The following is a 15,211-nucleotide window of genomic DNA, read 5'->3' on the forward strand; positions in this document are numbered from 1 at the left end:
CGTGGTGAAGTTTCCGTTTGATTTGAGGGCCCGTTAGGGGCTCACCTTAAACAGGAGGTACGCGAGCGGATTTGGAAAGATGAGTATGTTGACATTTCTTCTCTTCTGCCGCTTACAAGGTTCAATTTGGATAAGGAAAAGCGGGACGAGAGTAAGAAGGAGGAGGAGGAATGTCGCCGGTATAGGCTTATCCTGCGTTCGTCAATTGGTTGCAAGCTTTTGCAATCTTGGTCAGTGTGATCGGGGAAAAGGCGCCTGAAAATTGCTCAGCGTTATTCTGCTATTTAGATGCCATCGGTGAAGCTCATAGGGCGTATGGTGGTCTGGCGTGGTTGCGTTACGACGAGCAGTTTCGTCAGCGTAAGGCGGTTCGGCCGGCGATTCGGTGGGATCAAAAGTATATTGCGTTGTGGTTAAGGGTGACAGCTCCAGTTAAACAGTCCTTTCCCGGGAGCGTCGGGCACCGAGGTCAGTCTAGCCAGGTCGGGCAGGGCTCTGGGTCAAAACTTTTTGCTGGCAATTCAATGATGGCCAGTGTAAGTTCGGGGTTACCTGTAAATTTAAGCACGTGTGTTCGGAATGCAACGGATCCTCGCACGGGGCTTCAAAATGTATGCGGAAAGGGAAGCGGTCGTGTAATCAGTACTTCTCGACTAGTCAAGGGGGTGTCGCCGGTGAGGGTGGAAAAGATGGCCCCGTATCTAAATGAATACCCAGATAGGATTGCGGCCAAGTTAATTTATGAGGGTTTTGTTTTGGTTTTGTTATTCCCCCTCCTCCTCATGAGGTTCCGGTTACACGGCGCAATCTTAAGTCGGCTTATCTGCACTCAGAGGTTGTTTCAGCAAAACTTTTTAAAGAAGTTTCGTTAGGTCGCATGGCGGGCCCTTTCGTTAATCCGCCGATAGAGGATTTAATTGTATCTCGCTTGGGAATAGTGCCAAAGCGCGAGTCCCTAAAATTTCGTTTGATTCAGCATTTGTCTTTTCCCAGGAGGTCGTCGGTGAATGACGGGATTGATCATGATTTATGCTCGGTAGTCTACACGTCCTTTGACAAAGCAGTGGTGTTCGTTCGGAAGGCAGGGCCTGGCGCGTTGTTAGCAAAAACTGATATCGAGGCGGCTTTTCCATTGCTGCCAGTTCATCCCGAGAGTCAAAGATTGTTGGGATGTTTCTGGAATGGGGAGTTTTGCGTAGATTGGTGCCTGCCCATGGGGTGCTCTCTTTCTTGCGCATATTTCGAGGTGTTTAGTAGTTTTGTGGAATGGGTAACGAAGGGCGTAGCCGCGGTTGATTCTTTGATACATTACCTCTACAATTTTTTGTGTGTCGGCCCCGCCTATTTGTGGTAATTTATTGTATTCATTGCGAAAAGTTGTGAGGGAATTTGGGATTCCACTAGCGCCAGAAGAAACTGAGGGCCCTGTCACTAATATCTATTTTTTAGGGATTGAAATTGATTCTGTTGATATGGAGTGCAGACTGCCCGAGGATAAGTTAACGTCGTTACGTCAGGAGGAGCGGCGGGCTTGTCTTTTAAAGAAGATCACGTTGCGCGATCTGCAGTCGCTGCTGGGTAAGCTGAACTTTGCATGTCGGATTATGCCAATGGGTAGAGTTTTTAGTAGGCATTTTGCAGCAGCGACAGCGGGTGTAGGTGCACCACATGATTTTGTGAGGATAGGGGTGGAACATCGGGACGATTTTCAGGTATGGGACCATTTCCTCGGTCAATATAATGGTAGATCTCTATGGATGTCTCCGGTGCAGAATACGAGTGAGCTGGACCTTTTTACTGACGCGGCAGGGTCAGGCAGTTTTGGCGCGTATGGGGGAGGTCAATGGTGTGCGGGGAGTTGGCCGTCTAGCTGGGTGGTCAGTGGTCTTACGCGCAATCTGGCCCTGCTCGAGCTGTTCCCTATCGTGGTTGCGGTAACCATTTGGGGGGACAGGCTCAGGGATAAAAAGGTTTGTTTGCACTATGATAACATGGGGGTGGTGTTAGCGATTAATAACATATCGGCATCTTCTCCACCTGTGGTTCAGTTGTTGCGACATTTGGTTTGCTTGTCCTTAAATATGTGGGTGGTTGCAGTGCATGTGCCGGGTGTTCACAATTGTATCGCTGATGCTCTTTCTGGCTCGCAGTGGGATCGTTTCCGTCAATTGGTGCCGGGAGCGGATCTGGTCGGTTTGGCTTGTCCGGAACATCTCTGGGATCTGTTTTTGGTTCCGCTGAACGATTCAAAGGTCGTTGGCGAGCGCGACGTGGAGTGCTTATTCTGCTTGTTTGAGGCCGTGGGAGGAGTGGGTAACAGGTTTGAGTAACGTCAGCACGGATCAGGACAGGTTGGTGCCATTATTGTATTGGTTGGGGGAAGCTTGGTAGGCGGGGTTTTCCTTGGCTAAGGTTAATCGTTTCGTCTCTGTCTTGGCTTTTGGTTTTAAATAGCGGGGTTTATGGGATGTGTCCAAGGATTTTTTGGTAGGGCAAGCTTTGAAAGGTTTGCGTCGGGGCAGGGCTGAAACAGATCAGACGCGACCCGTGTCTTTTACTCTCCTCTCTTCATTGGGCACATCTGTGGTGTCGGTTTGTAATTCGCCTTTTGAAGTTAAGTTGTTTCGTTTAGCTTTTTCTTTAGCGTTTTTTGGAGCACTTCGAATTGGTGAGTTGGTTTCGCCTAGTACGGCGCGGGCAGGGAAATTGGGACAGGAAGATGTGGGTCTGTACGGGGACACACTCGAATTGTTTCTGCGGCGGTCCAAAACGGATCAATTGGGACGGGGGAAGCGCATAGTTTTGTTTTCCCTCCCGGGGTCGGCGATGTGTCCGGTTGATTGCATGTTTGCTTTTAAGCCATGGGTAAGGGGGCCTGAGTTGCCATTGCTCCGTCATGAAAATGGATCGTTTTTGTCTAGATATCAATCTTGTGCGGTATTTAAAAAATGCTTAGCTGAGGTCGGAGTCGGTTCTGGCTCTTACTCTTCTCACTCGTTTCAGATCGGCGCGGCGACTGAGGCTGGGCATTGGAGGCTTGATGATGAGGGTGTGTGTCGCATTGCGCGTTGGGAGTCCAACAGGTTTCGCACTTATGTTCGCCCTCATTTGTTATAAGATTGTACTGTTAATTTTTTTGTTTGGAGGTGGGTTGTGCTGTTGTGGTCGTGGTGGATCGGCTTACGTGTGTGCGTGCTTGTCCTTCTTTCATTTCAGATCAGCGCCCTTACTTCGTATGTGCATTGGGGGGCTCTGATGTCCGCCCCGATGGCCGTCAGCTACGCATTCCGCGGCATGACGCGGTCTTACATTGGCTGGGATTCAGAGGTATGTTATGGAGCCAGGTATTGACCGAGTTTCAGACATACTCTCAGTTAGATAGGGTTCCGGATGTCTTGGTGTTACACGTGGGCGGGAATGATCTGGGGGTGCTCCCTTTTCGGAGTTGGTGCGGGATATCAAACACGATATGTTGTGTTTATGGGCATGTTATCCGTGCCTAGTCATAGTTTGGTCTGACATAGTCCCGAGGAGGCATTGGCGGTTGGCAAGGTCGGTGGAGAGGGTTAACAAAGCCTGCATTAAAGTGAACCGGGCGGTGTCACGTTTCGTGGCCAAGAACGGGGGTATTTGTGTGCGGCACAGGGATTTGGAGTCAGGGGAAGGTAATTACTGGAGGAGTGATAGAGTGCATCTGACCGAGGTTGGGATTGATTTGTGGAGCCTGGCCCTAGTAGAAGGAATTGAAAGGGCGGTGGTGGTTTGGAGGGACTTACAGGCTTAAGGTGGTCAAGGCCTGTTTCGCTGTGGCGGGGGGAGTCATTGAGGTTGGTCAGTACGAACTGGTGGGGGGGTCGCATCGGGGGTATGCGTCCCCCAGAAAGGTATATTATTTGGAAAACTTCATAGGGTGTTATCCCTTTGAAGTGGTCTTCTGGTGGTTGGAGCCATCTGCAGAGGTGAGCGGTGCCTACGAGCTGGCTTATGGCTGGAGGTAAATAGTTGGTGGTGGTTTGCAGATGGCTAACTCAAGGTAAAAAGCCGGAAAAATGGCTTCAAGGACTTCCCCTGCTCTAATTAGTTTTAATGTTGTTGTTGTTATTACTGATACTGACCCATGTTGGGTCATGTGAATTATAGGAGGAATTCTCTGGTTGAATTCCTAAGTACTTATCCGAATGTTTCGGATTAAATTGCATTTTCTAACCAATGTAAATTAATAAACGGCTGCTGTGGCCATTTCACATCCAACCTCGGTTGTCACGTGTCTTCTTTGGTGGGGGGGTGAGAAAAAAGGAGAATAAAAGGTTCAACAGCACACGACTCTACTTAGGCAAGTCAAGTTTTTTATGCCCCTTTAATATTAGAGAAAGTTTTAGAGATCACCTCTCCTGTAAGGCCTTATTCACACGAGCGTGTGCGTTTTGCGCGCGCAACAAATTCAGCGTTTGCGCGCGTTGCACTTCCGTGTGTCATCAGTGTTGGCTGCGTGGCTGCGTGATTTTCACGCATATGCCATGCTTATGACATGCGGTTTTAAAGTTTAGAAAAAGAAATGAAGGAAGTGCTTTTATTTTTTCCTTCATTTCTTTATTTACTGTTGCGTGAATCACGTGTGTCACACGGAAGTGCTTCCGTGTGCCGTGAAGTCAATGGGTGCGTGATGCACGGAAAACGGCCAAGAATAGGACATGTCGTGAGTTTTACGCAGTGGACATACGCTGCGTGAAAATCACGGACTGTCTGAACGGCCCCATTCACTAACATAGGTCCGTGCGACGCGCGTGATTTTCACGTGCGTATCACGGATGTAATACACGTTCGTGTGAATAAGGCCTAAGTCTTTTTGGAATAAAGGGAGGATCAGTGCTCGGCACAAGAGGGAGGGGAAATATTCACTAACATTTCTTTATGTTTCTCACCCTTGTGCCGAGATCCAATCTTCCTTTTGATAAACAAAAAGAAATACAGGAGAGATGCTCTCTAAGACGTTCTCTGATGTTAAAGGGGCATAAAAAATTGTTAGGAGAAAGATCCCAAAGCCCCTTTACTTGTCACTTCCCCTGCTCATCAGCAGGCTGGTAGAGATGTAGTCCTTCTCCATGTAATGCATGGCACTTATGAGGATATCTGGTGAAGATATTCTTGGCACCTTCTAGCAGTTGTCAGTGAGTACAAAATACAGGTATTTTCAAAGACAAAATCAGGAAATTATAATGTCAGTAAGGCCCAGTTCACACTGAGTTTTTTTATGCGGAAACTGCGTCGGAAAACGCGCCGAAAAACTGGCGAAAATGCCTCCCATTGATTTCAATGGGAGGCGTAGGCGTTTTTTTTCCCGCGAGCGTAAAAACCGTCTCGCGGGAAAAAGAAGCGACATGCCTTTTCTTTGGGGGTTTACGTCTCTGACCTCCCATTGACATCAATGGGAGGCAGAGAAAGCGTATTTCGCTGCGTTTTTGCCCAACTGCGTTCAATTGCCTTGGGCGAAAAACGCAGCGAAAAACGCGGCAAACGGCATGCAAAAAACTCTGTGTGAACATACCATAATTATAGATTAAATGTTGAGAGTTCTGACTATGCAGAGTGTTTCTCGCATTTTGTTTTATATAAATGTATTTTTTTTATTTACATTTACTCTTTGTTTATTTAAACAAAAGCATTATCATGATTTCATCAAGCTATGCCTTGAAGCTACTTAAAAGCTGTTTCCCATTAATTGCATATTCACAGGATACATAAATGACCGATAGATGTGGTGCCCACCTCTAGGACCCGCACCTATCTCTAAAACTGAGACCTATGACCGCTGTCCTACCTTGTCCCGCTCCCGCTTCTCTCTGGCCACTGTCTAATGAGGTGTTTGTGAGTATAGAAACAGCCGAGCTCTCTTAGCTATGTTTTTTACGTAACTTCAAAAGAAGTGAATGGGCGTTACGGAAGTAGCGTAGCTCGGCGAGCTCGACTATTTCCATCCGTCCGATGACCTCATCAGGTAGTGGCTGGAAAGCAGCAGGAGCTACACAAGGTAGAACAGTGGCCAGGGGACCCCATTCTAGATATAGGTGTGTGTCCCAGAGGTGAGACACGAATCTATCAGACATTTATGGCATATCCTCTTGATATGCCATAAAAGCCATAAACGTCCAAGATGGGAAAACCACGGCTGCAATCACGACTGCTCTTTTTGTTTTTGTGACTGCTGTCACGACTGCTGTTTTTGTGGCAGTTTTTGGTGATGTTTTTAGCCAAAGCCAGGAGTATTCAAAAGGAGTGGGACATATAAATGAAGAACTTCTGCATCCTGCTTGATACACTCTTGGCTTTGGCTCAAAAAACTGCCACAAAAACTGCATGTGTGATTCTAGACTTATAACATTTTTTACCATGTGTTTTTATTTACTTTTTTATTTTGTCATTTTGTACAGGCACCTAGAGCATGGTGAATGTTGATAAACACGAAAGACACCAAAAAATGCTACAAAAACACGACAAACAAAATCGCTATGTATAAAGCTTTTCATATTTCACTATAAACTTTAAACTAACATCTGGTCACAGCGTTTTAGCCCTCCCAAAAAAGAGAAAACGCAGCAAAACATTGTGTGTGAAACTGGCCCTAAATTGTATCCCAGAGCTCGGTTATAAGTGGGGAAAAAGGAGCAGTTACCCATGGGCCTCCACCACCTGAAGGCCTTTACCACCCTGTTCCCTTCAGCTGATTTCTAGAAGTTTATCTTCAATAATATAAAAGTTTTAATGTATGGTAAAAAAGGGGATTAGCAGGATTTACTAATATCTATTGCTAGAGGTCAGAGTTCCATTCCCCTTGTACTGCTAACGTGCATGTTTATTACCATAGGGAGAGGGAGATACAGTAAGCAGCTGTCCGATAACTCTGGGAGTGCTAATCTCTTGGTTGTACATAGAATCAGATATTGTTTCCGCCAAGAGAAGAGAAAAAGTCAAATTAGATTTCTACCAGATCCAGTTGTCATCAGTGAGATCTCCTGTAATTTATGTTTCGGACTAGCATCATTTATCCATGCATCATATAACACTGTTGCTGGGAAGGGGGTTACTACATTTTTGGGCCAGACACCTCCACTGTTATTTCCTATTTATTATATTTGAGGCCAGGTTTACACAGGGCAAATTAGTGTCATTTTTGATCACTTTTTTTTTTTTAGCCAAAGCCTGAGTTAGAACTGAGACAATGTTCACACATAGCAGAGAAACTCTAAATGAAGTGGCCTATAGGAGGAAAATATGTATTGGTCACACAGGTCATGGATTCAAAACCCTGTTGGAGCAGAATAACCAACTGCTACAGAACACTTTTTTTTTTATTACATTTATTTGTTAAACAAAAAAGTTTTTTTCACATCAATAAAATGGTTTACATAATCATTGAATTCTTCACCAACAAGGTGTATATTGTAGTGAATAATCCAATAAATGAGTAAAACTTTAAGAAGTCACTTCAGCCTGCAGTCCCCCAACTCAGTGATGTCTAGGTTAATGAATCACACTGTGATACCGGTAGGTCCTCCCATCAGCACCTCCATAGGACTATTCAGCAATCATTACAATCTATCAGGCTCACTTCTAAGTAGGCAAAAATTTCTTTATTAGATACATCTAAAAATGCAACAAAAGTTAAAACAGAGATGATTTCCACAGTGCAGAAAAACAACCAGATTAATTGTATATGATATTTCCAAATATATGGGTAATGGGCAACACTGTTGAAATACAAGAATACATCCACAGTATGTTACAATTATATGATGTGATGTACATATTCTGATACAATAAACAGAAAGAAAAGCTGTTCAGCAATAAGACAAATTTTCTATATATATATATCTCTCTCACAATTAAAGTATGATTTAAGTAAACATAAATTAATGAGTGTACAACATTATAAATACCCCTGAATAGAGCCAGATGCAAAAATCAGTAATAGTGTTGTCAGCCACAGTTGCAGACACTCAAAGCCCAATAGGTTTAATATAATGTGAAGAATCTTTTGCTGGAAAAAATACATATGCTGAAAGCGGAGCTCATACCCATTGTGACAAGTCTCCGTCTCTGGTGTCAACCCCAGAGACAACACAGCTATTGCCCTGCTCTTGCTTCATGTGTCTTTGTTCACCTGTTTAAATTGAGCCATGTATTTTACTCGTGCATAGTACTATTACTGATTTTTGCATCTGGCTCTATTCAGGGGTATTTATAATGTTGTACACTCATTAATTTATGTTTACTTAAATCATACTTTAATTGTGAGAGATATATATATAGAAAATTTGTCTTATTGCTGAACAGCTTTTCTTTCTGTTTATTGTATCAGAATATGTACATCACATCATATAATTGTAACATACTGTGGATGTATTCTTGTATTTCAACAGTGTTGCCCATTACCCATATATTTGGAAATATCATATACAATTAATCTGGTTGTCTTTCTGCACTGTGGAAATCATCTCTGTTTTAACTTTTGTTGCATTTTTAGATGTATCTAATAAAGAAATTTTTGTTTTAAAACCATTTTGGTGTGTCAGACTCCGAACTTTAGGTTTTTGCTATTAAACAGCGGGTTCACCGTTATTACCATGCTTCATTCCCCATAAGCTATTACGTTATAAGTCAGATTTGTGACTACAATAAATGTATCCGGGGAATATTTTTCGTGGTGTTCTTCATGTAGGTATACTACTAATCACTTCTAAGTAGGCTAGAATGAAGCAGCTGCATGATCTTATAGCACAACTTGGGACAAATTTTGGAACAATAGAGATAAAAACAAAAAAACAAGGACTTTCAGACAGGAACCAAACTAGACATGAGGAGTATTTCTGCAGAAGAAAATGTTTATTTCTTGGCTACGCATCTTTGGTACATCCTGATGAAGACATCATTCTGATGACAAAACGTGTAGCCAAGAAATAAACATTTACTTATTTAAAAGCACCTTTGGGGTGGTGGAGCCTGACCGCTACAAGAGATGGACGCTTGAGACTACTATGCTGTGTTCTTAGTGGCCCTTACAGCCTATATTTAGCCAGGAAAATTGTTAAAACTGACAAGGACAGAGGTAGTGAACAGCCTGGGACACCCAAACCAGGGAAAAAGCAGGCAGATTTGACTAACTATTGGAACAATCGGAATGCTCACTCCCGCCAGAGAACTTAAGATGGCGGCGGAAGCCATGACAGCTGCAGACGCAGCAGATTAATTAGATGCGGACAGCTTAGCTGACCACAATAAAACCTCTTCAGCACCTATCACTAAACCTTTCCTTCAAAGACCTTGTTACAGGTGATGCGCCCAGTGCTGTTGGATTTGGTGGACATTAAAACTGAGGTAAAGCAGATTGGACACAGAGTTGAGGCCTTGGAATCCTCGTGTTCAGAAGGGATTTACTTTGCAGGCGCTCTAGCAGCCCAGGTCGACCAACACACAAGGACATGAATAAAGCCCTGGTCCTTATAGAGGATCAAGAGAACAGGAACCGTAGGCGTAATATACACATTAAAGGCCTACCGGAGTCATGGGCAAATGAAGCCCTACAGAAAGTGGCGGGTAAGATCTTCTCAAACCTACTGGGTTCAGACAGAGCGTCTGGTATTGTGATTGAACGGATCCACCCCACGCCCCAAGCACAGACCCAACGAACGGCCTCGAGATGTTATATGCGGTCCATTATCGTATGTGGACGCTGCAGAGATTCTACAAGTCGTCAGAGAAAAAAGAGGGGTGATATATAATGATGCAGACCTTGCCTTTTTTTCAGTATATAGCCCCCTCCACCCTTGCCAAGAGATGTATCTTGAAACCCCTACTGTATCTACTTAGGTCCCACAATTTGCAATACACCTGGGTTTTTCCTTTCAGGCTGGCGATACTGAAGTATGGCAGACGTGTCAGCATCCACACTCTGGCACATCTCGAGAAGGCCTGGCATATCTTGGATATTGTATGTGCTAGTGGATGCTGAGCAAGATAATGGTGTAGAGGCAAGACGGCAAAGCCTGGAAACAGACTGCCCTGCAGAAACACTCAATGATTCCCACATATCGTCACTTATTGACTGCTAACTGTCACTTTCCAAAGCTATGCTGGAGCGAGGAAGGTGTGGGTATAAGATTCATTTTGCTTTCGCCGAACTGAATAATTGTCCCGGGTGATAAAACACTCAGCTATGATTGCACAGTTGCTTATATCATCAAGAATTTTGTTGACTTTTAAACTTTTTCAAAGAACTGATTAAAAATAAATATATAGTGCAGACATTGCGATGCCTTTACGTTTATCAATAACAAGCTTTTTTGTTATATTAACCCCTTCTCGAAATTTGCCGTGTATATATACGGCACTGTCGGGTAGGGATTCTCGCAAACCGCAGTACAGTTACGTTGCGGGCATAGTGCGGGCTTAAGAGCTGAGCCCACACCATCACGGGCGGGTGGCAGCTGTATGTTACAACTAACACCCTGCTGTAATGGCTAGGACCAGAGCTAGCCTCCGGTCTGGCCGATTAGCCCCTCAGATGCTGCACTCAATAGAGATTGCAGCATCTAAGGGTTTTTTAGCCACCTGCACCCCAGCAACGTGATCGCTGGGTTGCAGATGGCTGTAATGGCAAACGGAGGCCTAATACTGGCCTCCCGATATGCCAATTACGGAAGCGTCCTATGCCCCTTTTGGAGGCGAGGCCTAAAAGGCTTCCGGTACCAACGGCAAGATCAAAAGCGATCGCTGCATCTTAGTGGTTTGTAGCAAATCGGCAGCCCTGCTACTAAGGCAACAAGAGGCCTGACAATGACCTCCTGGTCTGCCATTACGGAAGCCGATTAGGACTGGTACAGAGGTGGAGAATATTCGGCTCGCTGTCAGTGAACGACTGACAATTCTAATACATTGCACTACATAGTGTAATGTATTAGAACAGCAATCAAACAGTTAGACCATCAAGCCTCCTAGTGGGACAAAAAAAAAGTGTAAAAAATTTTTTAAATAAAAGTTGTAAAAAATAAAATAAAAGTTTCAAGTAATAATATAAAACACAATTGCACTTTTTCTCTTATCAAGTCATTTATTATTGAAAGAAAATATAAACCATACATATTTGGTATCGCCTCATCCGTAATGGCCTAAACTATATAAAAATATTTTTTATCCCGCGCAGTGAACGGCGTAAAAATAAACTAATAAACCTTGCCAGAATTGCTGGTTTTTGGTCACTTTGTCTTACAAAATTTTACATAAAAGTGATCAAAAAGTCGCATGTATCCAAAAATGATACCTATAAAAACTATAGCTCGTCTCGCAAAAAACAAGCTCCGTCAACTAAAAAATGTAAAAGTTATGGCTCTTACAACTAGGAGACAGAAAAAATACATTCTTTTTACAAGTCATTTTATTGTGCAAAAAGTTGTAAAACATAAAAAACTATAAATTTGGTATCGCCGCAATCGTACTGACCCGCAGAATAAAGTTAACATGTAATTTATAACACATAGTTAATGCTACTTAAAAAAAAAACGATGTCAGAATTGCTTTTTTTCGTCACCTTGCCTCCCAATAAAAAGGATAAAAAGTGATCAAAAAGTCGCATGTACCTCAAAATGGTACCAATAAAAACTACAGCTCGTCTACTACAGCGCAATCATTTATGAAAAAGACCTGTTGCGTGAAAATGTTCACTACACCCCTTAATAAATGCCTTGAGGGGTCACTTCTCAGGGGTTTCATTTGTTATTTCATATCAGAGCCTCTGCAATTGTGAACCAATACTTTGCAAGTTGCCAAATTAGGCCTCAATTTCACATGGTACTCTTTCACTCCTAAGCCCTGTCGATCGTCCAGGCAAAAGATTAGGGCCACATGTAGGGTGTTTCTAAAACAGGGAAACACCGCATAATAATTAGAGAGCTGTCTTTTCATGGTGGCACAAGCTGGACATCACATATTGACATTTATATGGAAAAATTGCCATTTTCATTCTGCAACATCGAGTGTACACTAATTTCTGTAAAACACATGCGAGGTTAACAATCTCACTACAACCCTAGGTGAATACCATGATGGGTGTAGTTTCCACTTCTGAGGGGTTTCCACTGTTTTGTTCCCACAGGGGCTTTGCAAATGTGACATAGCTCCCAGAAACCAATCCAGCAAAATCTGTACTTCAAAAGCCAAATGGCGCTCCTTGCCTACTGAGCCCTACTGTGTGCCCAAACAGCCGTTTATGACCACAAATTGGGTATTGCCATACTCGGGAGAAATTTCTTTACACATGTGGAGTCAAAATGCTCACTACATTCCTAGATTAATTCCTCAAGGGGTGTCGTTTCCTAAATGGAGTCACTTTTGGGGAGTTTCCACTGTACTGATCCCTCAGGGGCTTTGCAAATGCGACATGGGAGAAACCATTTCAGCAAAATCTGTGATCCAAAAGCCAAATGGCTCTCCTTCCCTTCTCAGCCCTGCCATGTACTCAAACAGCAGTTTATGACCAAATATGGAGTATTTACATACACTGGAGAAGCTGCTTTACAAATGTTGGGGGGCTTTTTCTTCTTAATTCCTTGTGGAAATAGACTTTTTTTTTTTTTAGCTAAAACAACATCTTATTGGATAAATGTAACATTTTTTATCTTCGTGTCCAAATTCTAATAAAATCGATGAAACACCTGTGGAGTCAAAATGCTCACCACACCTCTAGATGATTTATTTGTGGGGTGTAGTTTCCAAATAATTTTTTTAAGGTGTTTCCTTTGTTTTGGCATTACAAGACCTCTTCAAACCTGACATGGTGCCTAAAATATAATCTAATAAAAAGAAGGCCCCAAAATCCTCTAGGTGCTTCTTTGCTTCTGAGGCCTGTGCTTCAGTCCAATAGCAGACTAGGGCAACATGTGGGATATTTCTAAAAGCGGCAAAATCTGCGCAATACATATTGAGTTGCATTTCTCTCGTAAAACTTTCTGAGTTACAGAAAAATATGAGTTAAATATGAATTTCTGCAAAAAAAATGAAATTTGTAAATTTCAACCTCTACTTGGGTTAAGAAACTTTCTAAGTTCTGTTTCGAATACTTTGGGTGCCGTTTCTAAAATGGGATCATTTACGGGGGTTTATATTGTATGGACCTCTCAAAGCAACTTCAGAACTGAACTGGTTCCTGATCCTGATAAAATAGACTTTTGAAATTTTCTTGAAAATGTGAGAAATTTCTGCTAAAGCTCTAAGCCTTGTAACGTCCTAGAAAAATTAAAAGGATGTTCAAAAAACGATGCCAATCTAAAGTAGACATATGGAATGTTAATTATCAACTATTTTGTGTGGTATAACATTATTTGTCTTATAAGCAGATACATTTAAATGGATAAAAATGCAAATGTTAAATTATTATTCAAATTATTAACAATCATCTTTTCCCTTTTAAATTATTATTCTTTTTTGTTTTAGAAGTACATTTATGCCAATTCACCAATTCAAATAGCAAGATCAGATAACAAACTCGGTAATGATGATGGTTCTTCCGAGGACAAAGTCTGCCTATCACACAGATTGTATTTGCAAGCCTCACCATGTTTTTCATCATGTGGACCATCCAGCATGACAGGAATTTCTGGTGGACGGTCTTCATTCAAATTTATTCTCCCATAAAATACTCTCTGGATACGATGGACTAAGTTGCTGATCAATGTTGTTATGTTATCATCTGATATTGTAGGCTCTGACATTGTGGGAATGCTGCATTTTCTGCATTCCTGTTTGAAGATCCTCATTGTCACGTTCCCACATTTCTGGTGTTTGTCAAGATTCATACGGAACAATATGACTACCTTTGATGAGCTCCATCTGCGCTTACAATTCAAGCAGTCAAAACTACGAGAAAGACAAAAATTAAAAAAAAAAATATATATATATATATATTTATGTACATTTATTATATATATATATATATTTATGCATATCCAAAATACTTTAATCATTATTATCATTATTTAGTGACAACGTAGTTTGTTGAAATGCAGTATGCAACTAAGTTTGGTGGCTAATAAGTGCATTCAAGGGCATACGTAACACAAAGGGAGCCCATGCGACTGCTATAGGGCCCCTGTAGAGAGGTAGATGAGCACAGTATAGATGCATCACTCATTTCAATGGGTTGTAAGAATCTGCAAATATATCCCATATTCAAGGCCCTACAATAATAGCAGGGTTTGTGGGGAATTAACCCAAGGATCCTGGTAAGGAAATGGGGGCAAACAAGGATCAAGTCCTTCTGTTAACCAGCACCAGAAGCACACCATTTTATTATTTTCTAATATCTTCAATATAACTAATAGGCTAATTAAAAGCTAGGGACACCTTTGGGGTCTTTTTTTTTTTTTTTGCATTTGCTATAGCATGTGATTAAAAAAAACCACTTTCGCAAATGGTTCTGATAACATTTTTTGTTCCATTTAGATTCTACAGTCTGCATGTATTTTTGTAAATAGCGGGTTGCAGAATCCCGTACACAGACAAATCCTACAGAGACCTGGTCTGTCCGCTAATTTTCCAGCTGTTCCCGTGTGCTCCTAAATGATCTTCAAAGCTCAATTATGATCAAATCTAGCCTTCAAACTCTTAATGACGTGTCCCCTGGAGTGGATGCATGGTTGTATGACAGCTTAGCTCCTGCTGTAAAGCAAGACACCGGAATGGAGCTGAAAGCGTAGGGCACGGCTGAGGGCAGAGACCATAGGCCTGTTAATGGATTTCAGGAAGTGTGAATGCCTTCAAGGACTCATAATTTAAGCAAAGAGGTTATAATGTTAATTATAATATTATTAGAATATTATTTCTAGTGTTATTTATAATAATATTTATGGTATTTTGATATTTGTGAATTGTTGTAAATAAAAATGTGTTTAATTAAAATGGCTGCTGTGGCCTTTCCATCAAAGTCTGTGTTTTATTGATATGTAGGAATATGGTTGGAGGTTCACGGCAGGAATCTACTATCCTTAAGTCAAGGCCAGGATCAGAGCATTATCTGATCCCGTCCCTGTTACCCTATGTGGGTCTCTCCCTTTGATTGGGTCACCAGCATTCCTGATGAATGGGTTACTGTCAGGGGGAACCACCCATATAGTTAGCCCTGGGGACCTAGAAAGGTTAGGGCACTCTAGGCCTGTACAGAAGT

The 15,211-nt window shown here is 42.3% G+C and overlaps 1 long non-coding RNA gene across 1 annotated transcript in view; it reads left to right on the forward strand.

The window, feature by feature from the left end:
* The window catches only part of LOC142760913 (uncharacterized), a 29,990-nt gene extending 15,101 nt beyond the window's left edge, over positions 1 to 14,889 (forward strand). Inside the window, exon 3 of the long non-coding RNA XR_012883453.1 lies at positions 13,483 to 14,889. This is a non-coding gene — a long non-coding RNA (uncharacterized LOC142760913). The remainder of the gene's footprint in view (positions 1 to 13,482) is intronic.
* Positions 14,890 to 15,211: the final 322 nt, after the last annotated feature.

Source organism: Rhinoderma darwinii, chromosome 4, assembly GCF_050947455.1.
Source record: "Rhinoderma darwinii isolate aRhiDar2 chromosome 4, aRhiDar2.hap1, whole genome shotgun sequence".
Lineage (NCBI taxonomy): Eukaryota > Metazoa > Chordata > Amphibia > Anura > Rhinodermatidae > Rhinoderma > Rhinoderma darwinii.